This window comes from Actinia tenebrosa, unplaced genomic scaffold (genome assembly GCF_029948245.1).
Source record: "Actinia tenebrosa isolate PJP-AT-01 unplaced genomic scaffold, QUT_ActTen_1.0 PGA_scaffold2__45_contigs__length_23673736, whole genome shotgun sequence".
NCBI lineage: Eukaryota > Metazoa > Cnidaria > Anthozoa > Actiniaria > Actiniidae > Actinia > Actinia tenebrosa.
The window spans coordinates 13,566,699-13,576,903 of NW_028292579.1; positions in this window are offsets into that span (position 1 = coordinate 13,566,699).

Here is a 10,205-nt window from a genome sequence, read left to right on the forward strand (position 1 = left end):
ACGAAGTTGCTTACCCGGTCACCGTGGTTATTTACGGTGCGTATGAAATTAAGAACCCGGACGTTAAGAAGCTCAAACCAATGCGGCATCCGGGTAACTGCGTGGGTAAGTTAGTTAGAGAGTTCTTCGAGGATTCCTCTAGGGGAGGTAAGCTTACGTTGAAGAGAAGAGAAGCCATCAGGAAATGGGAGCATACTACTCGTAGGGCAGGAGCCACCATTGAAAACATCAAGAAGTTAGAGGTTGCTTTAGAAAGGCGCATACACGTGAAAGACATCACCGACGGCTTCATTTACTCCGGGACGCACAAGTATGGGGGCCGGGGTGCGCCTATCGTAATTTACCAGCATAACGCACATGCGTGGAGGGAGTTAAGGTTCCCCAAAAAGAAGGAGACGCGCGTTTACAAGGAGTCGCCGCTTGCAGAACTAATGCACGAGAATTCTATTTGGTTAATGGATGCGGAGGGAAGTCAATTTATGACCCAAGATGGTACTTTGTATCGTCCTGAAGTGGAACAGCTGCGCATTCAAAGCGCCTGTGAGACTTTAGGAGAAGACTTCTCCGACGAAGTGCTTAGCAGTCGCAGTTTGGACTTCTTAGCCGCAAAGAAAAGAAACGGTTGGAAATCCACGCCGGAGGAGTTCAAAGACATAGCTAAAGCTTGCGTAGAACACGGCCACGGCGGTCTGTGGAACATGGAATACGATGAAGACGAATACGTGTCGCTGGATATGAAACATTGTTACCCCGCAAGCTTTAAGGGCCTGGGAGACTGTAAGGAATATTACGACCGTTACGGACATCCAGATTCACAGTTCTTTCGTGTTGCGTTGGATGGTCACTACGACGCCCCAGCAACGGGGTTTGTACGGTTGACCACCTGGAAATTAGCAGCGGGTCTGCACCCCATAATCTATGCGTGGTATGGGAAGCACCTGCAGGAGAAAGAATGGATACCCATACCCCTATTGAAGTTCTTTGAAGAGCGCAAACTTTTAAAATACACAGCGCATGAAGCCATACTTTGTCACAGCGCCTTCACGCAATGGTTACCGGAGCATAACCCCACAGCGCGTGTGGTCATAGGTAAATTCACGCAGGGCGCTAAGGAGGGTGAAAAACATATGCAGCGACGCCTAATAACGGACGCCGGCGAGTTAAGCTTCCTCATAAAACGTGCGCATGACAAAGGAACGATGGTGTCTGTAGAGAAATGGGACTACCTTCTCGACGATAAACTACACGAATGGAATGCGCTGTGTTATTACCAGGACCATCGACCGCAGTATTACCATCTGCGTGCCAGCATGCTCGCATATGCGCACATTAACCTATTAGCGATGCTGTTAAGATTTGACAAAGAAGATATCCCCCGCGTAGCCACGGATTCCTTATACGTGAAACCGCACGTGTTGGAAAAGATGAAGGAATTCTACACTGCCGATGAACTTGCAGAAAGTGGCCAATGGCGCGTCAAAGATGAGGAGATAAGGTCTTGGAGGGCACGTGTAGAATATCACGGAGAACACACCCGCGGTTCCATTACGCCGACGGAAGAGCCACTGCCCTCAGTTGCCGACCCTATTTCCTACCAACGCTTCTCTTACCTTTACGGTACGGGAGGCAGCGGTAAGACGACGCGTGTGTTAGAACTCTTTCCTAAGATAAAGGTGCTAACGCCAACGCACCGTTTGGAAAGAGAACTCTGCGAAATGGGCCACGACGCTCAAACGTACCACAGCTTCTTCCGTTGGAATGGCCAAAAGTGGGTACCAGAAGCCATCCACGACATACCTCCGGTGATACTTTGGGATGAGATTTGCACCGTTCCTTTAGAAATCCTCAAAGAATTCGTAGAATTCCTCCGTGGAAAGTGTCAAGTAATATTCGCCGGAGATCCCTGCCAGCCTCCTCCAATAGCCGGAGAGATGCCCCACGAATGGCTAAAGGGGTTCGTAGACCATGCGGAGGAAATCAACACAGATTACCGCAGCAAGGATCAAATAAGGAACCTGAAAGCGGAATTAAGGGGCCTTAGTGACGCCGGCCAATGCAAAACACTGCGCAAACGCGTACGAGCGAAGAAATACGAGGACTTCCTTTACACATGGCACCCTAAAGATCTGGTGCTAAGTAGTAAGCGCGCAGCACAGTCTCGCATACAAAAGGATTTGCTAAATATACACCGAGAGCGCTTCCCTACGCATCCCGTACCTGTTTCTTACAAACCCCACGACACCCGCATGCAAAAAAGAGACGTCTGGGTACCTGGTACCGACATCCAACTGCAGAACGCAGTAACGCATGATAAAGCCTGGGTACCCATAGAAAAGGTGGAAAAAATGACCTCCCATCCAGACTGGCGCTTGGGCTATTGTATGACAGTCCACAGCGCGCAAGGGCTTACCATAAAAGAAACCTTATGGATCATAGACCAGCGGCTGTGTTGGAGCAACCTTATCTACACCGCCGTAAGCCGGGTGGAGTATGCCAAACAGTTAAAAAGAGCCTGGGGTCCGCAATTGCGCTACGATAAGACCCCAGAAGACGTAGCCAAAGAGAACATTGCTAAGAAACTCCTTCGCTACAAGCGGCACGACGAAGAAAAAGATATGACGTTCGACCTATGCGTGGACGACGTCTATAAGAAAGGGGCGCGGTGTGCCAAGTGTAACATACCTCTACTATGGAGGTTTGACCCAAATGACGATCAGCAGTTCTCCGTGGATCGCATAAATAATAAACGCGGGCATTGCAGAGGCAACGTAAGGCTGACATGCCTAGAGTGTAATCGGGCGCGTGGAGCAGCATTACTCTGAGTCTTTGGGGACTATGAGCAGCTCTTCCTTGACAAATCCACGACTTGGGCCATTTAGGTAATACAACACGGGTTGCCCTTCCTTGGTGACGGACTTTGAAATCTCATACGTTTCCAAAGACCAGTTAGGATCCGTGGCTCTCTTACTGCCACCTTCGAGTTCCCCCGGCTGATAGAGGTATCTGACCACTATGTCGCGGGGTAGCTTTTTTTCCTTCAGTCCGACCGCCCTCGAACTTCTGACGTAGGACTTGTGTTCCACGTGTTTCTTTTTTATGGCATCCTTGGGTTTTATTCCCGTAGCCCTGGCCGCCTCGTTGTTCAAAGCCGCGACGACCTGGGGGAGCCTCTGAGTCCATTCCCTGTTGCGTTTGGAGGGATCTTCCAGCTCTTTCCAATACTGGTACCCAAAGAGACGCTCGGCCAAGGTCTTATTGAATCTTTCAACAATGCTCTGACCCCTGTGGTACTCGGCTTCAGCTCTCCTAATCTTAGTGCCGTGGTCTTTCAGGGTCTTAGTAACCACGCCCATGAACTCTGTCCCCGCATCCACTTGCAGCAGCTTAGGCCATTTCAAGACGCGCTTATAAATCCTACCTAGGGCTTCTGCGACTTCTCCAGAATCCTTGCTGGTTATGGGTTCGGCGTCCTTGTATCTGCTTGCGATATCAACTACGGTCAAAGCGTACCTATAGGTCTTTTTTCTCACCTTATCGTGCGGTAAGAAAAGCAAATCTGCCTGATGAACTTCATTAGGGGTATTTACGGTAAAGCTGGGCCTGGGAATGTACTTAGGCACGGGAAGATAAACCTGCCAGAGGGTTTGTTTTCTTAGCCAGTTCTTAGCCGTTTCATCTGATACCCTGGCCGCGGTCGCGAGTTTCTTGATGGCCGACGCTCCTTTCCAATAGCCTTCAGGCCCATAGTAAATCCTTTTGAGTTTGTCCTCTACGCGGCCCATTATATGAATTCCAGGACGAGATTGATCTTACGTCCGTTAAAATCCACCGTCTTTCCGTCCACTTTAATGGTGATGTTTATGCTTTCTACCAAATTAGACAAATCATAGCTCAAAGAAATGGGAGTGTATTCTACTGGGTCAAATGGATTACCTTTGGGTAGAAACTTGGACATAAGAGAAGACTTTTCTCCATTGTTGTAACTATGAACCAAGTCGCAATAGACTTCGTAAGAGGATGCGACTTTCCATTTCACATCATATGTACTGCCGCTATTTATCGTGGTACTAGTAAGGCCCAGGAGTTCTACCAATGAACTGTCCTTCAAATTAGCGCTTCCACTATTTTTCTTGAACTTCATTTCATGGGGTAATCCTGTGGTAAGAGTATATCCATGCTTTGCTAGCTCCTTAGCCAGTGTTATGGGGGTGTAATGGGAATCTGGTAACTTTGGCTTGGCGCCGGAAGTTCCGATGACAAAGCCGCCAATCAAATTATACCAAGAATTGTACAAAGAGCAACTAACCAACCGAACCCTTTCCGCGCGGATGGGAGGATTCAGATAAGTGGTAAAGTTATTCTTATTGCTTTCCAAAAAGACGATCATATATTACAGGGGACAAGTCCCCTTCTAGTGATCTGAGCGCAGCTCAGAGCAGATACGCCAAAGCCACGCCTCCCGCCAGCCCTGCGACTCCTACGAACACCAACTCACTATCTTTTTGTTTCTTAGAAGGCTGGTAGTAATTCTTGAACTGAGGCTTTCTCATTCTAAAGTCGGGATGCGCCTGCGCATAAAGTTTAAAGGCGTAGTCTGTATTTCCGAAGTTCTTATCCGCCTGCATTTTGTCTTGGTAATTCTTGTCCAACCAATCCCTGTAAGCTTGTCTTTTTTCATTCCAAGCCGCCACGTCTCGCTGATATTTCTCCAGCGCTAAGTCGTGTCTCTTCCTTTCGGCGGCTAAATCTCCGCTGCGATCACCTCTGACTAATCTATCCAAATACTGACCACCATAATTAGCTCCAGTGAATGCTAAAGCTGCAATAACTCCACCTGCGACCACGCTAGCCATTATATATTAGAAAATCACAGGGATTTTCACACCGTAGGTAGGTACTTTTCCTTCCGTAGGTAATCCTTTACCATGATAGCCCTGCCTACGGCAGCGGTCATTTTAGCAAAATTAGCGAAGCTCTTGCTTGGGTCTTCAGTAAAGTCTTCTTTGAGCACTTTCTTACCTACCCAACCAATACCCGCAACGATGGAAGTAATAATAGCTGCTTCTTCAACAGTTTTCAATAACGCGGTTGACATTATATTACAAAGCGAGAAGGTTATTACTCCATTTCAGGGATCTTACTTTTTCTAACAGCCGGTTCCACAGGTGCGCGATACGTTGGTGGTTCTACCTTTTTCGTTGCCCGCCATTGTAAGTAGAGGCTGCCTGCTGCTATAGCAACTCCTAACGCGCCAATGACGTACCCAGGATTAATGAAGGATTCCTCTTCTTTTTCCTCCACCTTTTCTTCTTTTTTGGCTTTGTTCTTTTTATTCATCTCCGCGAGCTTCTTTCCGGCAGCGACTCTGCCCGGAGATTTAACCTTGGTAATCTTTTGCTCCTCTTGGGGCTGCTCTACCTTCGACTCTGGTTCACTCATTTATATCTAAGGACTTGAAGGACTTGATAAGTACTTGACTAAGTACTTAAGGACGACTTGGAAATAACCTGGGCGCGACCTGACCAAGTACTTAAGGACGACTTGACTAAGTACTTGAGGCAACTTGATCAGGTACCTCAGCAAGTGCTGCCTGGAAGACCTTTTCGACTTCTCTGTCCTTCTTGAAGTCCTTCCAAGACGTCGTAAGTTCCTTCAAGTCGACGTGCTGAGCTATGTGAAGTGCCGCAGAGGCGACTGCCATTAACTTACCGCACTTCAAAGACAACCACCCGCAGGTTATCTTAAGTTCTTGGGATATGACATAGTCCTCGCTTATGTCCTTCCGCAGTTGCTCCACGTCGTCTATGGGCAGCGCAAGTCCGAGAAGCTTGGTGGCCAGCTTAATGGCTGAGTCTGCTACGGCGTCCGTGGTCTTACTTGCAAGGGCGGCCTCGTACCTCTTATGGAACTTCTTGACTTCCTCTTCCGACAGCTTATTAATCTGCTCATGGGTAAGTTCCTTGCCTATCATTTCTTTACACTTCCCCGAAGACACAAGGATGTTAAGTTGTTCCTTGAGGTTACTTTCATCTAACTGCGTGGGGACTTCTATCAACTGCTCAATGTCCATATATGTTAATGGCATACGGAAACCTCAAAGAGAAGATCATCTTGGAATGTTGGTGCGTTTTTAGGTGCCGCATGTATTCGTGTAACTGTTCCTTGGATATCTCACCGCCGTAGTCGCTTAAGATGGTTTCCAGGTCTGACTTACTTGGAGTATAAAATACTACGAGAGAGCCTATGTTTTCCCTAAAAGGCTTAGAGACGCTGGTAAGCTGCTGCGAGAGCAACCAAACGCTGATATTGTCGTGTCTACCGCTGAAGGCGAGCTTAACGAGCTCGGAGGTGCGCTTTTTTACGTCGTCCCCGCAGGCAATGTCATCCAGTATGAGGAGTGTCTGTGTATCTTTAGGGAATTGCTTGTGCCAGAACTTCAAATCACTGGATAACTCGTTGGGGTCTAAGATATCTACAAAGAAGTCGTCATCTTTCACTCCTATGCCTTCCCAGGTGCGGTTATTCACGTAGGTGGGACAAAGCAGCACGATATAGTCGAAACGGTATCTAAAGGGTCCTAATAGCTGCTCCACTACGAATTGGGTCTTTCCGCAGCCGGTGGGTCCTACTATCAAAGCATTGCAGGGAATATGGTTCGGATCCATTATATATACGATGGACCCAGTGGACGCAGTAAGAAGGATTGCCACCGACGCAAAAGATAAAAGAGACACCATAGAAATGCAAAGGGAGGAGATCGATCGGTTAAAGGAGGGCGTGCAGGAGTTGTACGATGAAATGTGCGGTCTGAAGCGCGCAGAACGGTTTGGCGCCCTTTTGACGATGGCCGGTTGGGCAAAAGAAAGCGTGCAGGACTTTATTAAGTATCCCTTATAAGGGTTAATAAATTCTTATTATATAATGAAGTGTAAGGATTGCGACAGGGAGTTCAGTAGCAAACAGGCTTTGCAATATCACCAAAAAAAGAAGGTATGTTTTAAAGAGGTGGATAACGTCACCACCTGTGGCACTTGCAGCCGGCAGTTTAGCAGCAAACAGGCGCTGCGATATCACGCGGAAGGAAGGGTGTGTTTGAAGTCTAAGGAAAGACGCTGTGCTGATTGCAATCGGCTCTTTAGCACGCCCCAAATGTTGCAATACCACCAAGAAAATAGGGTGTGTTTAAAGGATGTGTGTGCGCGCTGTGGGGAGCTCTTAACCGACGCATGGCATCAACATAGATGTCGTGGCAATTATGATTTGGACGTCGTATGCGAGGAGCATGGGGATATCGCTGCGAGATGTTGCCCAGCGGAAACCATAAGGAAGTTAACTCTTCGTAAGAAAGAAATAGACCAACGCTTTACGGAGTTCGACCGCGCCGAAGGTACGCGCTGGGAGAACGCAGAGTATTGGAGTGCGCCCTGTGACGCGTGTGGCAGCTTAAGGAAAGGAGATGATCATATCTGGCAGTGCTTGTGCCCACAGCATCATCCCCGCGGTTTTAAGGAGTACTTGGATCGTTTTGATGATTGGCATGCTCAAAACATGGAGGTAAGGAAAGCCCGTAAGTAAAGTAGGGTTTGCGCAAAGAGTCTCAAAACACACTCTTATATTTATTAATATTCTTTGATTGTTTATTAAGAATAAAAGAAGAAACATTAATAAATATAAGGACCCTTTTTGGAGAAGGTATGCAGAACTCAATAAGAAAAGAAGAAACATTAATAAAAATAAGGACCCCTTTTAAAGGTATATGCTAGCCTACGCAGCCGCCTTCTTAGGAGGATTCCTAATCGCCCTTTCAATATATGGACTGTATTACTTGCGAACTACCTGCCGACTGCATTACGCCCACTCCTGCACCGCGTAAAAAATACACCTGCCTTCATTGCGACAGGGTATTCTCCGAAGGATCCTTTGTGGGGCATTGGTGCTCCGCGGATCCTAAAGCGCAGCGGACTTTAGCAGACGCGCTTAACTACAAAGAGGAGATGGAGTGACTCTTCTTTCAATGTCAAACTTCCATCGGCCATTTACCTTACCATAGCTGCGTAAGTGGGTGAATTCCTCGCCCTGAATTACGTACCGCACGCAATCCGGCGCCCAAAGGGAATATTCCTTGCCGTCTAAGTCTTTGAGGACTAACCGTAAACGGTCGATGTCTTCGAAGACGACGTAATTTTTTATTTCGTATGCTTTACCGTGGACAAGATCACGCCAGTGAGTCAAGCTGAGCTTCATTATACCTATGGAATATCTTTAGGTGCGTTTTCAAAGTGGCGTAGGACTTAAACCGCTTTACACAGCCCTTACAGGGAATACGAATGCCATCCGCGTAATCCATCAGGGCACGGCAGATAATGTCGTAATCGTTGCTAACCATCGTTAGGTAACCATTTACGTCAAGCTGTGAGATTTTCTTAGATTGCTTCGCGGATAAGACGCCGTTTCCTTTTGGGGTTTTCAACTCAATACACAACCCGCGGTATTTCTTATGCGCATTTAGGATTAAAAGGTCGGGTTGACCGGCTTGGTAGCCTTTTCGCCAGCAGGTTATTCGCTTGCTGTCTGAATCTTGAAGTTCGCCAAGACCCGGCGCTATGATGAAATCGGGGTAAAACCTACGTGTGTAGTCGACGACCTTCGCGTGTAGGTCGGCTTCATTTTCGATCTTGAATACTAACTTGTTTGGGCCGCCAAACCGCCTTTCTATTGCATATTTACCCGTTTTCCTTAGCGCGGGTAGGACTTCCTCAAAGACCCAATCACGAAACTCCACAGCTTTGGGTAGTTTGGAGCTAAATATCAGTTCGTACAAACCAGGTTCGGATATAAACACGGCATTTGGTTGCGTAGTAAAGGAGCGGTGATTCGCAGCCCCTTGTAGATCAACCCATTTTTTCTGGTATTTCTCAGATACGTGTGCTCTAATTGCATCTCTAGGGCGCTCATAACCCAACGCCAAGGCCACCTCCTTTGCTTTGAAGTACAAAGTTTCGCCTTGCATTATGCATTGCAGTTTGGTGTCGTTGTTTTCAAATACGCGAAGCATCGTATATTTAAGAAATATTTTAACATTAATATGCAACGCTCTTTAGCTGATTCATTTCCACGCTCAGTTGCGCGTCAGACACGACGAAGACGTAGCAGTTTATTTTGTCGCCGTCGCCCGCGGAGGCATTCTTGGTGCGTTTGATCTCCAATGTTATGCCATCCTGCGTATTTACTAGACGTAAACCCTGACCATGTAGGTCTTCGTCGTTAATGGTGCGCATGTCAATCCACAGCGCATATTTATCCTTAAAGAATTCCTCGGGACTTACCTGGTCGCCAAACTTGCGCATTGCCTCCCTGTACACGTCTGCGGGCTTTATCCCCTGCGAGTAGACCTTGTTTGGAACGCCGTTGATATTCACGCCGACGTTAGTAATGTTGGGGTTGTGAAAGGCTTCGGAGTTGCGCTTGCCGGCTTCGTAGGGTTTGGCAAACACCAGCATTAGCCCCGTAAGACTTCTTCGGGGGAGGTTAATGCTTTGGTTGATAACCTCATCCGTCTTATCCAGGAAGCTGAACGTCTTATACATCACTACGTGGTCGTATAAGAATGCCTTCCCGGAGCTGTATTCCATGCCAGCGCTACGGGCCAGCTCTTCGCTGTACACCGTTTCGTACTGTAATTCTAGATTAGTGATAGAGTATGGGGTTGTCGTGGTAAGTGCACTGCTTAGCCCACCAATAATGTTATTAGCATCTGCTAAAGTTACTTCAAACTGTAGCTCGGATAACTGTCTTGGGTAATACACACCGTGATTCGTAATCACTTCAAAGTCCAGCGGTATGACATACTTGCTACCATAGGCGGTCTTTATTCGCTTTGCGTCTGCTACTACGGTTTCTCCGCTGCCGTCAGTAGGTTGCGTTTTCGTAGGTGTGCAGACCTTACGCAGGATAACACTACCAATTCCTTGTTCTATCCTTTGCGCGCGGTCAAAGGCTGTCAACCATAAGTCTTTGTACGTGGTATACAGATCGTACCTATTTAAGTCCAGCAAGGATTCCCCGGCGAACTTTACGCGCATCTTAGAAACGATGTTGCGACCCACGTTGTTAACGATAATCCTTTCATCTGTGGGGCTTGACTGCACCGCTAGGTCGAACCTTAACGCTAAGGTGCCAGGAACTAAGACTAGGTTATCCGTTAG